This window comes from Ambystoma mexicanum, chromosome 5p, assembly GCF_040938575.1.
Source record: "Ambystoma mexicanum isolate Mex_15411 chromosome 5p, UKY_AmexF1_1, whole genome shotgun sequence".
Lineage (NCBI taxonomy): Eukaryota > Metazoa > Chordata > Amphibia > Caudata > Ambystomatidae > Ambystoma > Ambystoma mexicanum.
In genome coordinates this window covers 769,688,424-769,706,707 of record NC_090930.1, presented here as the reverse complement: position 1 = coordinate 769,706,707, position 18,284 = coordinate 769,688,424, and positions in this window count along the sequence as shown.

Below are 18,284 nucleotides of genomic sequence, written 5' to 3'. Positions count from 1 at the left end.
CAGGGGGGTGGGGGGAACAGTAGGGAGACACAGGGCATGAGCTGGGGGTGGGGGGGAAGGGGAGAGACACACGGGGCATAAGCAGGGGTGGAGGGGAAGGGGAGAGACACACAGTGCATGAACAGGGGGTGGGGGAAGGGGAGAGACACACGGGGCATGAGCTTGGGTTGGGGGGAAAGGAGGGAGACATGGGGTATGAGCCGGGGGTGGGGGGAAGGGGAGAGAAATACGGGGCATTAGCAGGGGGTGGGGGGAACGGGAGAGAGGCACGGGGCATGAGCAGGGGGTGGGGTGAAGGGGAGAGAGACACGGGGTATGAGCGGGGGGTGGGGGGAAGGGGAGAGAGACATGGGGCATGAGCGGGGGTGGGGGGGAAGGGGAGAGAGACACGGGGCATGAGCGGGGGGTGGGGGGAACAGCAGAGGACACGGGGCATGAGCGGGGAGTGGGGGGAAGGGGAGAGAGACACGGGCATGAGCGAGGGGTGTGGGGGAAGGGGAGAGACACATGGGGCATGAGCGAGGGGTGGGGGGTGAGGGGAGAGACACATGGGGCATGAGCGGGGGGTGAGGGGGAAGGGGAGAGACACACAGGGCATGAGCAGGCTGTGGGGGGGAGGGGAGAGACACACAGGGCATGAGCAGGGGGTGGGGCGGAAAGGAGGGAGACACGGGGCTTGAGCGGGGGGTGGGGGGGAAGGGGAGAGACACGGGGCATGAGCAGGTGTGGGGGGTAACACAAGGGAGACACGGGGCATGAGTGGGGGGTGGGGGTAACAGGCGAGACAGGGCATGGGTGGGGGGTAACATAAGGGAGACAAGGGGCATGAGCGGGGGGTGGGGGGGTAACACGAGGGAGACACGGGGCATGAGCGGGGGTTGGGGGGGTAACACAAGGGAGACACGGGGCATGAGCGGGGGTTGGGGGGTAACACAAGGGAGACACGGGGCATGAGCTGAGGGTGGGGGGTAACACAAGGGAGACACAGGTCATGAGCGGGGGGTGGGGGAAAGGTGGGAGTCACGGGGCATGAGCGGGGAGTGGGGGGAAGGGGAGAGACACACGGGGCATGAGCGGGAGGTGGGGGGAAGGGGAGAGACACACGGGCATGACCGGGGGGTGGGGGGGGAGGGGAGAGAGACACGGGGCATGAGCGGGGGTTGGGGGGAAGGGGAGAGACACACGGGGCATTATCAGGGGGGTGGGGGGAACAGTAGGGAGACACAGGGCATGAGCTGGGGGTGGGGGGGAAGGGGAGAGACACACGGGGCATAAGCGGGGGTGGAGGGGAAGGGGAGAGACACACAGTGCATGAACAGGGGGTGGGGGAAGGGGAGAGACACACGGGGCATGAGCTTGGGTTGGGGGAAAGGAGGGAGACACGGGGCATGAGCCGGGGGTGGGGGGAAGGGGAGAGACACGGGGCATGAGCGGGGGGTGGGGGGGAAGGGGAGAGAGACACGGGGCATGAGCGGGGAGCTGGGGGAGGAAGGGGAGAGACACACGGGGCATGAGTGGGGGGTAGAGGGGAAGGGGAGAGACACACAGGGCATGAGCGGGGGATGGGGGAAAGGTGGGAGACACGGGGCATGAGTGGGGGGTGGGGGTAACAGGCGAGACAGGGCATGGGTGGGGGGTAACACAAGGGAGACAAGGGGCATGAGCGGGGGGTGGGGGGGTAACACGAGGGAGACACGGGGCATGAGCGGGGGTTGGGGGGTAACACAAGGGAGACACAGGTCATGAGCGGGGGGTGGGGGAAAGGTGGGAGTCACGGGGCATGAGCGGGGAGTGGGGGGGAAGGGGAGAGACACACGGGGCATGAGCGGGAGGTGGGGAGAAGGGGAGAGACACACGGGCATGACCGGGGGGTGAGGGGGGAGGGGAGAGAGACACGGGGCATGAGCGGGGGTTGGGGGGAAGGGGAGAGACACACGGGCATGAGCGGGGAGTGGGGGGAAGGGGAGAGACACACGGGGCATGAACGGGGGGGTGGGGGAGAAGGGGAGAGAGACACGGGGCATTAGCAGGGGGTGGGGGGAACAGTAGGGAGACACAGGGGATGAGCGGGGGGTGGGGGGGGAAGGGGAGAGACACACAGGGCATGAGCGGGGGATGGGGGAAAGGTGGGAGTCACGGGGCATGAGCGGGGAGTGGGGGGAAGGGGAGAGACACACGGGGCATGAGCGGGAGGTGGGGGGAAGGGGAGAGACACACGGGGCATGACCGGGGGGTGGGGGGGAGGGGAGAGAGACACGGGGCATGAGCGGGGGTTGGGGGGAAGGGGAGAGACACACGGGCATGAGCGGGGAGTGGGGGGAAGGGGAGAGACACACGGGGCATGAACGGGGGGGTGGGGGAGAAGGGGAGAGAGACACGGGGCATTAGCAGGGGGTGGGGGGAACAGTAGGGAGACACAGGGCATGAGCGGGGGGTGGGGGGGAAGGGGAGAGACACACGGGGCATGAGCAGGGGTGGAGGGGAAGGGGGAGACACACGGGGAATGAGCAGGGGGTGGGGGGAAGGGGAGAGACACACGGGGCATTATCAGGGGGGTGGGGGGAACAGTAGGGAGACACAGGGCATGAGCTGGGGGTGGGGGGAAGGGGAGAGACACACGGGGCATAAGCAGGGGTGGAGGGGAAGGGGAGAGACACACAGTGCATGAACAGGGGGTGGGGGAAGGGGAGAGACACACGGGGCATGAGCTTGGGTTGGGGGGAAAGGAGGGAGACATGGGGTATGAGCCGGGGGTGGGGGGAAGGGGAGAGAAATACGGGGCATTAGCAGGGGGTGGGGGGAACGGGAGAGAGGCACGGGGCATGAGCAGGGGGTGGGGTGAAGGGGAGAGAGACACGGGGTATGAGCGGGGGGTGGGGGGAAGGGGAGAGAGACATGGGGCATGAGCGGGGGTGGGGGGAAGGGGAGAGAGACACGGGGCATGAGCGGGGGGTGGGGGGAACAGCAGAGGACACGGGGCATGAGCGGGGAGTGGGGGGAAGGGGAGAGAGACACGGGCATGAGCGAGGGGTGTGGGGTGAGGGGAGAGACACATGGGGCATGAGCGGGGGGTGAGGGGGAAGGGGAGAGACACACAGGGCATGAGCAGGCTGTGGGGGGGAGGGGAGAGACACACAGGGCATGAGCAGGGGGTGGGGCGGAAAGGAGGGAGACACGGGGCATTATCAGGGGGGTGGGGGGAACAGTAGGGAGACACAGGGCATGAGCTGGGGGTGGGGGGGAAGGGGAGAGACACACGGGGCATAAGCGGGGGTGGAGGGGAAGGGGAGAGACACACAGTGCATGAACAGGGGGTGGGGGAAGGGGAGAGACACACGGGGCATGAGCTTGGGTTGGGGGGAAAGGAGGGAGACACGGGGCATGAGCAGGTGTGGGGGGTAACACAAGGGAGACACGGGGCATGAGTGGGGGGTGGGGGTAACAGGCGAGACAGGGCATGGGTGGGGGGTAACATAAGGGAGACAAGGGGCATGAGCGGGGGGTGGGGGGGTAACACGAGGGAGACACGGGGCATGAGCGGGGGTTGGGGGGGTAACACGAGGGAGACACGGGGCATGAGCGGGGGTTGGGGGGTAACACAAGGGAGACACAGGTCATGAGCGGGGGGTGGGGGAAAGGTGGGAGTCACGGGGCATGAGCGGGGAGTGGGGGGGAAGGGGAGAGACACACGGGGCATGAGCGGGAGGTGGGGGGAAGGGGAGAGACACACGGGCATGACCGGGGGGTGAGGGGGGAGGGGAGAGAGACACGGGGCATGAGCGGGGGTTGGGGGGAAGGGGAGAGACACACGGGCATGAGCGGGGGGCGGGGGGGAGGGGAGAGAGACACGGGGCATGAGCGGGGGTTGGGGGGAAGGGGAGAGACACACGGGCATGAGCGGGGAGTGGGGGGAAGGGGAGAGACACACGGGGCATGAACGGGGGGGTGGGGGAGAAGGGGAGAGAGACACGGGGCATTAGCAGGGGGTGGGGGGAACAGTAGGGAGACACAGGGGATGAGCGGGGGGTGGGGGGGAAGGGGAGAGACACACAGGGCATGAGCGGGGGATGGGGGAAAGGTGGGAGTCACGGGGCATGAGCGGGGAGTGGGGGGAAGGGGAGAGACACACGGGGCATGAGCGGGAGGTGGGGGGAAGGGGAGAGACACACGGGGCATGACCGGGGGGTGGGGGGGAGGGGAGAGAGACACGGGGCATGAGCGGGGGTTGGGGGGAAGGGGAGAGACACACGGGCATGAGCGGGGAGTGGGGGGAAGGGGAGAGACACACGGGGCATGAACAGGGGGGTGGGGGAGAAGGGGAGAGAGACACGGGGCATTAGCAGGGGGTGGGGGGAACAGTAGGGAGACACAGGGCATGAGCGGGGGGTGGGCGGGAAGGGGAGAGACACACGGGGCATGAGCAGGGGTGGAGGGGAAGGGGGAGACACACGGGGAATGAGCAGGGGGTGGGGGGAAGGGGAGAGACACACGGGGCATTATCAGGGGGGTCGGGGGAACAGTAGGGAGACACAGGGCATGAGCTGGGGGTGGGGGGGAAGGGGAGAGACACACGGGGCATAAGCAGGGGTGGAGGGGAAGGGGAGAGACACACAGTGCATGAACAGGGGGTGGGGGAAGGGGAGAGACACACGGGGCATGAGCTTGGGTTGGGGGGAAAGGAGGGAGACATGGGGTATGAGCCGGGGGTGGGGGGAAGGGGAGAGAAATACGGGGCATTAGCAGGGGGTGGGGGGAACGGGAGAGAGGCACGGGGCATGAGCAGGGGGTGGGGTGAAGGGGAGAGAGACACGGGGTATGAGCGGGGGGTGGGGGGAAGGGGAGAGAGACATGGGGCATGAGCGGGGGTGGGGGGGAAGGGGAGAGAGACACGGGGCATGAGCGGGGGGTGGGGGGAACAGCAGAGGACACGGGGCATGAGCGGGGAGTGGGGGGAAGGGGAGAGAGACACGGGCATGAGCGAGGGGTGTGGGGGAAGGGGAGAGACACATGGGGCATGAGCGAGGGGTGGGGGGTGAGGGGAGAGACACATGGGGCATGAGCGGGGGGTGAGGGGGAAGGGGAGAGACACACAGGGCATGAGCAGGCTGTGGGGGGGAGGGGAGAGACACCCAGGGCATGAGCAGGGGGTGGGGCGGAAAGGAGGGAGACACGGGGCTTGAGCGGGGGGTGGGGGGGAAGGGGAGAGACACGGGGCATGAGCAGGTGTGGGGGGTAACACAAGGGAGACACGGGGCATGAGTGGGGGGTGGGGGTAACAGGCGAGACAGGGCATGGGTGGGGGGTAACATAAGGGAGACAAGGGGCATGAGCGGGGGGTGGGGGGGTAACACGAGGGAGACACGGGGCATGAGCGGGGGTTGGGGGGGTAACACAAGGGAGACACGGGGCATGAGCGGGGGTTGGGGGGTAACACAAGGGAGACACGGGGCATGAGCTGAGGGTGGGGGGTAACACAAGGGAGACACAGGTCATGAGCGGGGGTGGGGGAAAGGTGGGAGTCACGGGGCATGAGCGGGGAGTGGGGGGAAGGGGAGAGACACACGGGGCATGAGCGGGAGGTGGGGGGAAGGGGAGAGACACACGGGCATGACCGGGGGGTGGGGGGGAGGGGAGAGAGACACGGGGCATGAGCGGGGGTTGGGGGCAAGGGGAGAGACACACGGGGCATTATCAGGGGGGTGGGGGGAACAGTAGGGAGACACAGGGCATGAGCTGGGGGTGGGGGGGAAGGGGAGAGACACACGGGGCATAAGCGGGGGTGGAGGGGAAGGGGACAGACACACAGTGCATGAACAGGGGGTGGGGGAAGGGGAGAGACACACGGGGCATGAGCTTGGGTTGGGGGGAAAGGAGGGAGACACGGGGCATGAGCCGGGGGTGGGGGGAAGGGGAGAGAAATACGGGGCATTAGCGGGGGGTGGGGGGAACGGGAGAGAGGCACGGGGCATGAGCAGGGGGTGGGGTGAAGGGGAGAGAGACACGGGGTATGAGCGGGGGGTGGGGGGAAGGGGAGAGAGACATGGGGCATGAGCGGGGGTGGGGGGGAAGGGGAGAGAGACACGGGGCATGAGCGGGGGGTGGGGGGAACAGCAGAGGACACGGGGCATGAGCGGGGAGTGGGGGGAAGGGGAGAGAGACACGGGCATGAGCGAGGGGTGTGGGGGAAGGGGAGAGACACATGGGGCATAAGCGAGGGGTGGGAGGTGAGGGGAGAGACACATGGGGCATGAGCGGGGGGTGAGGGGGAAGGGGAGAGACACACAGGGCATGAGCGGGCTGTGGGGGGGAGGGGAGAGACACACGGGGCATGAGCAGGGGGTGGGGCGGAAAGGAGGGAGACACGGGACATGAGCTGGGGGTGGGGGGGAAGGGGAGAGACACAGGGCATGAGCAGGTGTGGGGGGTAACACAAGGGAGACACGGGGCATGAGTGGGGGGTGGGGGTAACAGGCGAGACAGGGCATGGGTGGGGGGTAACACAAGGGAGACAAGGGGCATGAGCGGGGGGTGGGGGGGTAACACGAGGGAGACACGGGGCATGAGCGGGGGTTGGGGGGTAACACAAGGGAGACACGGGGCATGAGCTGGGGGTGGGGGGTAACACAAGGGAGACACGGCATGAGCGGGGGGTGGGGGCTAACACAAGGGAGACACAGGTCATGAGCGGGGGGTGGGGGGAACAGGGGAGACACGGGGCATGAGCGGGGGGTGGGGGGGAAGGGGAGAGACACACGGGGCATGAGCAGGGGTGGAGGGGAAGGGGGAGACACACGGGGAATGAGCAGGGGGTGGGGGGAAGGGGAGAGACACACGGGGCATTATCAGGGGGGTGGGGGGAACAGTAGGGAGACACAGGGCATGAGCTGGGGGTGGGGGGGAAGGGGAGAGACACACGGGGCATAAGCGGGGGTGGAGGGGAAGGGGAGAGACACAGTGCATGAACAGGGGGTGGGGAAGGGGAGAGACACACGGGGCATGAGCTTGGGTTGGGGGGAAGGAAGGGAGACACGGGGCATGAGCCGGGGGTGGGGGGAAGGGGAGAGAAATACGGGGCATTAGCGGGGGTGGGGGGAACGGGAGAGAGGCACGGGGCATGAGCAGGGGGTGGGGTGAAGGGGAGAGAGACACGGGGTATGAGCGGGGGTGGGGGGGAAGGGGAGAGAGACACGGGGCATGAGCGGGGGGTGGGGGGAACAGCAGAGGACACGGGGCATGAGCGGGGAGTGGGGGGAAGGGGAGAGAGACACGGGCATGAGCGAGGGGTGTGGGGGAAGGGGAGAGACACATGGGGCATAAGCGAGGGGTGGGAGGTGAGGGGAGAGACATGGGGCATGAGCGGGGGGTGAGGGGGAAGGGGAGAGACACACAGGGCATGAGCGGGCTGTGGGGGGGAGGGGAGAGACACACGGGGCATGAGCAGGGGGTGGGGCGGAAAGGAGGGAGACACGGGGCATGAGCGGGGGGTGGGGGGGAAGGGGAGAGACACGGGGCATGAGCAGGTGTGGGGGGTAACACAAGGGAGACACGGGGCATGAGTGGGGGGTGGGGGTAACAGGCGAGACAGGGCATGGGTGGGGGGTAACACAAGGGAGACAAGGGGCATGAGCGGGGGGTGGGGGGGTAACACGAGGGAGACACGGGGCATGAGCGGGGGTTGGGGGTAACACAAGGGAGACACGGGGCATGAGCTGGGGGTGGGGGGTAACACAAGGGAGACACAGGGCATGAGCGGGGGTGGGGGCTAACACAAGGGAGACACAGGTCATGAGCGGGGGGTGGGGGGAACAGGGGAGACACGGGGCATGAGCGGGGGTGGGGGGGAAGTGGAGAGACACACAGGGCATGAGCGGGGGTGGGGGGGAAGGGGAGAGACACACGGGGCATGAGCGGGGGTTGGGGGGAGCAGAGAGACACACAGGGCATGAGCGTGGGGTGGGGGAAAGGAGGGATACACGGGGCATGAGCAGGGGTGGGGGAAAGAAGGGAAACATGGGGCATGATCGGGGGGTGGGGTGAAGGGGAGAGAGACACGGGGTATGAGCGGGGGGTGGGGGGAAGGGGAGAGAGACATGGGGCATGAGCGGGGGTGGGGGGGAAGGGGAGAGAGACACGGGGCATGAGCGGGGGGTGGGGGGAACAGCAGAGGACACGGGGCATGAGCGGGGAGTGGGGGGAAGGGGAGAGAGACACGGGCATGAGCGAGGGGTGTGGGGGAAGGGGAGAGACACATGGGGCATAAGCGAGGGGTGGGAGGTGAGGGGAGAGACACATGGGGCATGAGCGGGGGGTGAGGTGGAAGGGGAGAGACACACAGGGCATGAGCGGGCTGTGGGGGGGAGGGGAGAGACACACGGGGCATGAGCAGGGGGTGGTGGGGCGGAAAGGAGGGAGACACGGGGCATGAGCGGGGGGTGGGGGGGAAGGGGAGAGACACAGGGCATGAGCAGGTGTGGGGGGTAACACAAGGGAGACACGGGGCATGAGTGGGGGGTGGGGGTAACAGGCGAGACAGGGCATGGGTGGGGGGTAACACAAGGGAGACAAGGGGCATGAGCGGGGGGTGGGGGGGTAACACGAGGGAGACACGGGGCATGAGCGGGGGTTGGGGTGTAACACAAGGGAGACACGGGGCATGAGCTGGGGGTGGGGGGTAACACAAGGGAGACACAGGGCATGAGCGGGGGGTGGGGGCTAACACAAGTGAGACACAGGTCATGAGCGGGGGGTGGGGGGAACAGGGGAGACACGGGGCATGAGCGGGGGGTGGGGGGGAAGGGGAGAGACACACGGGGCATGAGCAGGGGTGGAGGGGAAGGGGGGAGACACACGGGGAATGAGCAGGGGGTGGGGGGAAGGGGAGAGACACGGGGCATTATCAGGGGGTGGGGGGAACAGTAGGGAGACACAGGGCATGAGCAGGGGGTGGGGGAAAGAAGGGAGACATGGGGCATGATCGGGGGGTGGGGGAAGGGCAGAGAGACACGGGGCATAAGCGGGGGGTGGGGGGAACAGTAGGGAGACACGGGGCATTAGCGGGGGGTGGAGGGGAAGGGGAGAGACACACGGGGCATGAGCGAGTGGTGGGGGTGAGGGGAGAGACACATGGGGCATGAGTGGGGGGTGAGGGGGAAGGGGAGAGACACACAGGGCATGATCGGGCTGTGGGGGGGAGGGGAGAGACACACGGGGCATGAGCAGGGGGTGGGGCGGAAAGGAGGGAGACACGGGGCATGAGCGGGGGGTGGGGGGAAGGGGAGAGACAATGGGCATGAGCAGGTGTGGGGGTAACACAAGGGAGACACGGGGCATGAGTGGGGGGTGGGGGTAACAGGGGAGACAGGGCATGGGTGGGGGGGTAACACAAGGGAGACACGGGGCATGAGCGGGGGGTGGGGGGGTTAACACGAGGGAGACACGGGGCATGAGCGGGGGGTGGGGGGTAACAAAAGGGAGACACGGGGCATGAGCGGGGTTTGGGGGGAACAGTAGGGGGCCACGGGGCATGAGCGGGGGGTGGGGGGGAAGGGGAGAGACACACAGGGCATGAGCGGGGGTGGGGGGAAGGGGAGAGACACACGGGGCATGAGCGGGGGTTGGGGGGAGCAGAGAGACACACGGCATGAGCGTGGGGTGGGGGAAAGGAGGGAGACACGGGGCATGAGCGGGGGTGGGGGGAACAGGGGAGACACGGGGCATGAGTGGGGGGCGGGGGGGGAAGTGGAGAGAGACACGGGGCATGAGCGGGGGTGAGGGGAACAGTAGGGGGCCACGGGGCATGAGCGGGGGGTGGGGGGGAAGGGGAGAGACACACAGGGCATGAGCGGGGGTGGGGGGGAAGGGGAGAGACACACGGGGCATGAGCGGGGGTTGGGGGGAGCAGAGAGACACACGGCATGAGCGTCGGGTGGGGGAAAGGAGGGAGACACGGGGCATGAGCAGGGGGTGGGGGAAGGGGAGAGAGACACGGGGCATGAGCGGGGGTGGGGGGAACAGTAGAGAGACACAGGGCATGAGCGGGGAGGGGGGGAAGGGGAGAGAGACACGGGCATGAGCGAGGGGTGTGGGGGAAGGGGAGAGACACATGGGGCATGAGCGAGGGGTGGGGGGTGAGGGGAGAGACACATGGGGCATGAGTGGGGGGTGAGGGGAAAGGGGAGAGACACAGAGGGCATGAGCGGGCTGTGGGGGGAAGGGGAGAGACACACGGGGCATGAGCAGGGGGTGGGGCAGATAGGAGGGAGACACGGGGCATGAGAGGGGGGTGGGGGGAAGGGGAGAGACATGGGGCATGAGCAGGTGTGGGGGTAACACAAGGGAGACACGGGGCATGAGTGGGGGGGTGGGGGTAACAGGGGAGACAGGGCATGGGTGGGGGGGTAATACAAGGGAGACACGGGGCATGAGCGGGGGGTGGGGGGTAACACGAGGGAGACACGGGGCATGAGCAGGGGGTGGGGGGTAACACAAGGGAGACACGGGGCATGAGCGGGGGTTGGGAGGTAACACAAGGGAGACACGGGCATGAGCTGGGGGTGGGGGGTAACACAAGGGAGACACAGGGCATGAGCGGGGGGGTGGGGGCTAACAGGGGAGACAGGTCATGAGCGGGGGGTGGGGGGATCAGGGGAGACACGGGGCATGAGCGGGGGGTGGGGGGAAGTGGAGAGAGACACGGGGCATGAGCGGGGGTGGGGGAACAGTAGGGGGCCACAGGGCATGAGCGGGGGGTGGGGGGGAAGGGGAGAGACACACAAGGCATGAGCGGGGGTGGGGGGAAGCGGAGAGACACACAGGGCATGAGCGGGGGTTGGGGGGAGTGGAAAGACACACAGGGCATGTGCGTGGGGTGGGGGAAAGGAGGGATACACGGGGCATGAGCAGGGGGTGGGGGGAAAGAAGGGAGACATGGGGCATGATCGGGGGGTGGGGGAAGGGCAGAGAGACACGGGGCATAAGCGGGGGGTGGGGGGAACAGTAGGGAGACACGGGGCATTAGCGGGGGGTGGAGGGGAAGGGGAGAGACACACGGGGCATGAGTGGGGGTGGGGGGAAGGGGTGAGACACACGGGGCATGAGCGGGGGGTGGGGGGAAGGGGAGAGAGACACGGGGTATGAGAGGGGGTGGGGGGAAGGGGAGAGAGACACGGGGCATGAGCGGGGGGTGGGGGGGAACAGTAGGGAGACATGGGGCATGAGCGAGGGGTGGGGGGAAGGGGAGAGAGACACGGGCATGAGTGAGGGGTGTGGGGGAAGGGGAGAGAAACATGGGGCATGAGCGAGGGGTGGGGGTGAGGGGAGAGACACACAGGGCATGAGCGGGGGTTGAGGGGGATGGGGAGAGACACACAAGGCATGAGCGCGGTGTGGGGGGGAGAGACACTCGGGGCATGAGCGGGGGGTGGTGGGGAAAGGAGGGAGAAACGGGGCATGAGCGGGGGATGGGGGGGAAGAGGAGAGACACGGGGCATGAGCGGGGGTGGGGGGTAACACAAGGGAGACACGGGGCATGAGTGGGGGGTGGGGGTAACAGGGGAGACAGGGCATGGGTGGGGGGTAACAAGGGAGACACGGGGCATGAGCGGGGGGTGGGGGGGTAACACGAGGGAGACATGGGGCATGAGTAGGGGCTGGGGGGAAGGGGAGAGAGACACGGGCATGACCGAGGGGTGTGGGGGAAGGGGAGAGAAACATGGGGCATGAGCGAGGGGTGGGGCGTGAGGGGAGAGACACACGGGGCATGAGCGGGGGGTGAGGGGGAAGGGGAGAGACACACAGGGCATGAGCGGGGTGTGGGGGGGAGAGACACATGGGGCATGAGCGGGGGATGGGGGGGAAAGGAGGGAGACACGGGGCATGAGCGGGGGTGGGGGAGGAAGGGGAGAGAGGGGGGGCATGAGCGGGGGTGGGGGTAACAGGGGAGACAGGGCATGGGTGGGGGTAACACAAGGGAGACACGGGGCATGAGCGGGGGGTGGGGGGGTAACACGAGGGAGACATGGGGCATGAGTGGGGGGTGGGAGGTAACACGGGAGACATGGGGCATGAGCAGGGGTTGGGGGGGTAACGCAAGGGAGACACAGGGCATGAGCGGGGGGTGGGGTGGAACAGGGGAGACACGAGGCATGAGCGGGGTGTGGGGGGGAAGTGCAGAGAGACACGGGGCATGAGCGGGGGTGGGGGGAACAGTAGGGAGACACGGGGCATGAGCGGGGGTGGGGGGGAAGGGGAGAGACAACCTGGGCATGAACGGGGGTGGGGGGAAGGGGAGAGACACACAGGGCATGAGCGTGGGGTGGGGGAAAGGATGGAGACACGGGGCATGAGCAAGGGGTTGGGGGAAAGAAGGGAGACATGGGGCATGAGCGGGGGGTGGGGGAAGGGGAGAGAGTCATGGGGCATAAGTGGGGGGTGGGGGGAACAGTAGGGAGACAAGGGGCATTAGCAGGGGTGGAGGGGAAGGGGAGAGACACACGGGGCATGAGTGGGGGTGGGGGGGAAGGGGTGAGACACACGGGGCATGAGCAGGGGGTGGGGGGAAGGGGAGAGACACATGGGGCATGAGCGGGGGGGGAAGGGGAGAGAGAGTCGAGGGGAAAGGGCGGGGGGTGGGGGGAAAGAGGAGAGACACAGGGCATTAGCGGGGGGTGGGGGGAGGGGAGAGTCACATGGGGCATGGACGGGGGGTGGGGGGAAGGAGGGAGACACGGGGCATGAGCGGGGGTGGGGGGAAGGAGAGAGACACACGGGGCATGAGCGGGGGTGGGTGGTAGGGGAGAGAGACACGGGGCATGAGCGGGGGGTGGGGGAAGGGGAGAGACACACGGGGCATGAGCGGGGGGTGGGGGGAAGGGGAGAGAGACATGGGGCATGAGTGGGGGTGGGGAGAAGGGGAGAGAGACATGTGGCATGAGCGGAGGGTGGGGGGAACAGTAGGGAGACACGGGGCATGAGCGGGGGTGGGGGGAAGGGGAGAGAGACACGGGCATGAGCGAGAGGTGTGGGGGAAGGGGAGAGAAACATGGGGCATGAGCGAGGGGTGGGGCGTGAGGGGAAAGACACACAGGGCATGAGCGGGGGTGAGGGAGAAGGGGAGAGACACACAGGGCAGGAGCGGGGTGTGGGGGGAGAGACACACGGGGCATGAGCAGGGGGGTGGGGGGGAAAGGAGGGAGACATGGGGCATGAGCGGGGGGTGGGAGGGAAGGGGAGAGACACGGGGCATGAGCGGGGGGTGGGGGGTAACACAAGGGAGACACGGGGAATGAGTGGGGGGTGGGGGTAACAGGGGAGATAGGGCATGGGCACGGGGCATGAGCGGGGGGTGGGGGGTAACATGGGGCATGAGTGGGGGGTGGGGGGTAACACAAGGGAGACATGGGGCATGAGCGGGGGTTGGGGAGTAACACAAGGGAGACACAGGGCATGAGCTGGGGTGGGGGGTAACACAAGGGAGACACAGAGCATGTGCAGGGAGTGGGGGGTAACAGGGGAGATAGGTCATGAGTGGGGGGTGGGGGGAACAGGGGAGACACGAGGCATGAGCGGGGGGTGGGGGGGAAGTGGAGAGAGACACGGGGCATGAGCGGGGTTGGGGGAACAGTAGGGAGACACGGGGCATGAGCGGGGGGTGGAGGGGAAGGGGAGAGACACACGGGGCATGAGCGGGGGTGGGGGGGAAAGGGAGAGACACACGGGGCATGAGCGGGGGTTGGGGGGAGCGGAGAGACACACAGGGCATGAGCGTGGGGTGGGGGAAAGGAGGGAGACACGGGGCATGAGCAGGGGGTGGTGGGTAAAGAAGGGAGACACGGGGCATGAGCGGGGGTAGGGGAGAGAGACACGGGGCATGAGCGGGGGGTGGGGGAAGGGGAGAGACACACGGGGCATGAGCGGGGGGAAGGGGAGAGAGACACGGGGCATGAGCAGGGGCGTGGGGGGAACAATAGGGAGACACGGGGCATGAGCGGGAGGTGGGAGGGAAGGGGAGAGACGCACGGGGCATGAGCGGGGGGTGGGGGGGAAGGGGAGAGACACACGGGCATGAGTGGGGGGTGGGGGGGAACGGGAGAGAGACACGGGGCATGAGTGCGGGGTGGGGGGGAAGGAGGGAGACATGGGACATGAGCGGGTGGAACGGGAAAGAGAAACAGAGCATGAGCGGGGGGTGGGAGGAACACACAGAGAATCAGTGAGGGGGGAACATGGGAGACACGGGCCATGAGCAGGGGATGGGGGGAACAAGAGAGAGACAGGAGGGCCTGTGCCTCACCACCTTTTCGTGGCCGACGCAGCCCACATCTACACTGTGCAGACAGCAGATCCCGCTCCGATAAACAAAGATGGCGGGCGTCTCTGAAAATAGACGCACTGCAAGCTGTCCGCGGACATCACCCAAGCTGCTTGCTCAATCACCGTCCTGTCCGCGTAGCGAACAGGGAAGTGTGTCCGCGAAGCGAACACAGATATCACTAATTTTTTCTGACCTACTTTTTGGTCATTTAAAAAAAAACTACTGGACAGATTTTCACCAAATTTGCAAAAGCACGCTTTCGGGACCAAGCCGCTGCTCCTGGTCCAAATTTTTTGAAAATCCGTCCAGCAGTTTGGGCTGTAGGCACGAGCACATTTTTTTTCCCATTCAGTCTATGGGAAAAAAAAAAGTTTTGGGACCCCCCTATAACTTTGCCCCCCCTGGACGAATCCTCACCAAACTTTGCAAAAGTTCAAAGTGGGCTACATACTTTTTTTGTAAAGTTTGGTGAGGATTCGTCCAGGGGAAGCGAAGTTATAAGCCACCCAAAAAGTGCTCTTCCTTGGGAAACACCAACTTAACCATAACTACATGGCCACTACCGTGCCCATGTAATACTGATATACCGTGGCTGTGTAGTTATGGTTAAGTTGCTGTTTCCATAGGAAGAGTACTTTTTGGGCGGCCTATAACTCCACTGCGCTTGGACAAATCCTCACCAAACTTTGCAAAAACAGTATACGGGCCACTCTGAATTTTTTCGAAAAGTTGGGTGAGGTTTGGTCCAGGGGGGTAAAAGTTATAAGGGGGGTTCCAAAACATCTTTTTTTCCCATAGACTAAATGGGGGAAAAACTTTGCGCGTGGCTACAGGTCAAACCGCTGGACGGATTTTCACTAAATTTGTGGCAGGTACAGGGGCCTGGTCCAGCAAGCGTGCTTTTGTAAATTTGGTGACCTCCAGTACTTTTCTTAAAAATGACCAAAAAGTAGGTCTGAAAAAATTTGTGATATCCATGTCCGCTTCGCAGTCACACTTCCCTGTTCGGTCCTCGGACAAGGTACCGATTGGCTAAGGGGCTGGCGTAATGACTGCGGTCACGCGACATCTCTGCTGATTGACTGCAGCAAGACGTGTGCTCCGTCAGATTGTTTGGATGCGCCTGACATCTTGGATCCGCCGATAGCTTAGGCGATTTGCCTTTCACACTGTGTCTAACAGAAGGCATAGGGCATCATTACGAGCATGGAGGTAATGAAAAAAGGAAGGCGGAATGGTATTACTGGCAACGTTAACGGGTCCGGGCCATTACAAGCTGACAACCCGGCAATACCACAACTGCCCATACCGTGCCCCTTCTTACCGGCATGCGGGCGTACACGCACCGTTTCGTGGTGGAAATACCGAGATGCTGCTAACAGGAGGACATCACAACTTACGCAGGCATGCACTTAACGGCATCCCGAAGTCGGTAATTAGTGCCTGCACAATGGCGGCAATACAGACATTGCAGACCACCCATAAATAGCAACCTGCAGTGTAGGCAACTGCCACAGGTGCACACAATCACCACAGGTGGAGTCAATGGAGCCTGTCCCAGTACAAAAGGAGCACACACACACACCACACCCCTTCTCACACCAAAATGATCTCACTAGCTGTTGGAATCATGGGGCTGGAGGACATGCCTGTACTGCTACAACAGCAACAACAACAACAATTACAACTACAACAGGCAGCACAGAGGAGATGCAGGAGGAGGAGGAGGGTGAGACAGGCCCAGCAAGTCCTACCAGTGCAGCCAGTGGTACCACGTAGGCAGCCACCAATCCCTCGCATCAGACCCAGTCCATTCAATCTAACCCTTGAGCAAATCCACACCCTGTACCAGTTGGACTGGGACACCATCACCACCATAGTGGACATGATACACGATGACATTGTCAACCTGATAGAAATCCGCACTGCCATCCCCCCTCTACTAAAGGTGGTGTCTGTTCCACTTCCTAGCCACAGGCACCTACCAGCACACAGTGGGGCAGCTGCATGGCATATCACAAGCACTCTTTTCTCGCATGCTGACCCAAGTGCTTGATGCCCTCCTGAAACATGCAAGCATCCACATTTCTCTACCATGGACTGGCCAGGAGCTCGCTGACACCAAAGTAGGCTTCTATGCACTGGCATGCATGCCCAATTGCGTCGGTGCCCTCAACTGCACCCATGTAGAATTGGTGGCCCCTCATGGCAATGAGGCGGTGTACCGCAATCGCAAGCAATACCACTCCATCAATTTGCAGATGGTATCTGACTCCAGCAAGATCATCACACATTGTTGTGCCTGATATCCTGGATCTACACATGATGCCATGGTGCTGTGTAATTCCACGCTACCCTGCTACATGGAGCGACATGCTGGACGACGTGCCTGGCTACTTGGTAAGTTGCCTGACTGGTCCATGGCAGTGCATTGGGCTTGTGAGGTGGGGGGATGCATACTCCACCTGGGTGGGATTGGGGTTATGCATACTCCACCTGGGTGGGATTGGGGGGATGCATACTCCACCTCGGTGGGATTGGGGGGGGTGCATACTCCACCTGGGTGGGATTGGGTGGTGAGTGGACAATGCACTCACAGCTAAACACTGTTTTCCTGAACATGACACATCAATGCCATACATAAGACCAATGCCACACATCAATGACAACATGCCAGATGCACAAGCAGGCCACGATGGGTATGTCAAGCGATGGATGACTAAACATGATTACACCTGTGGCAATGCCGCTAGTGTTAATAGGTACAGAGTAGCATACACTGCAAATATGGGTGGCAAGACATTGTTCCGCATCCACAGTACATCCGCATCAGCATGCAAGTGAACACCCTGCATCATCTGTGCAACCCAATCCACACCAGCAGACCATAGTGCAGTACACAATGCATCAAATGAACCTGTGTGCATACATCTAGGGACATGTGCATGTCAACACCAAATAGCTGCAGCCATGGCCGTTTATCCTAAAGGTGTCAGCTTAGATATTGACTCACACATACCTCTTTGTGCTCCCATGCAGGTGATGGTGGCTATCCCTTGAAGCCGTGGCTACTTACACCTGTACGGAACCCACATAACAGGCACGAAGAGGAGTGCAATTGAGTTCATACCCATACCCGTGTTGTGATTGAGCAGACTTTTGGCCTGTTGAAGGCATAGTTCCGCTGCCTAAGCAGGTCTGGTGGAGCACTCCTTTATGGGCCTGAGAAGGTGGCAAAGATCACCATGGTCTGTGTCATGCTGCACAACCTGTGCATCCGGAGAAACGTACCACTGCCACATGACATTTACATGCATGCACCGCGTGAGGATGATGAGGATGATGATGGAGGAGAAACAGCACCCCTGGCAGTTTGTGATGCATAAGATGGCCGTGCTGTATGTCAATCACTGATTGACGATTACTTCTGAACCACAGGGACGTTGATGGTTATGTGTCAGTACTACACTGAGCACTGGGACCGTGTGGACATGGACACAGGGTGTGTGGGGAGTTGGGAACTGTGTGCTATCATGAATAGAATGAACACACACAAAATGAACAATGTCCAGTCATTAAATGATTTTGAACACAACAGGTGTATTAAGAAAAATAACAATATAGTGCTTCCTCCCTCCACCACTCACACAACCTCCCCCACCCCCAAAACACCCAAATACCCCACAACCCCCACAAACACCCCATACTCACCCCCAAACACCCCATACCCACAATAAACACCCCCGTAACCCCCTCAACACCACCAACACCACCTCCTCCCTCACCCATTGCCATCCCACACACGATGTTTTTGGACCGGCTATTTCTGGCCTCTTTTTGTGTCGGGGCAGCATTTCTGTGTGCCTAGCACTGCGCCTCATCATCCGCACAGGGCTTGAGGGGGTCGAGCTTGCAGGTGTGGTCAATGGGGTGGAGGTGGATGGATTTGGCACCGCTGGTGCAGGTTGTTGCT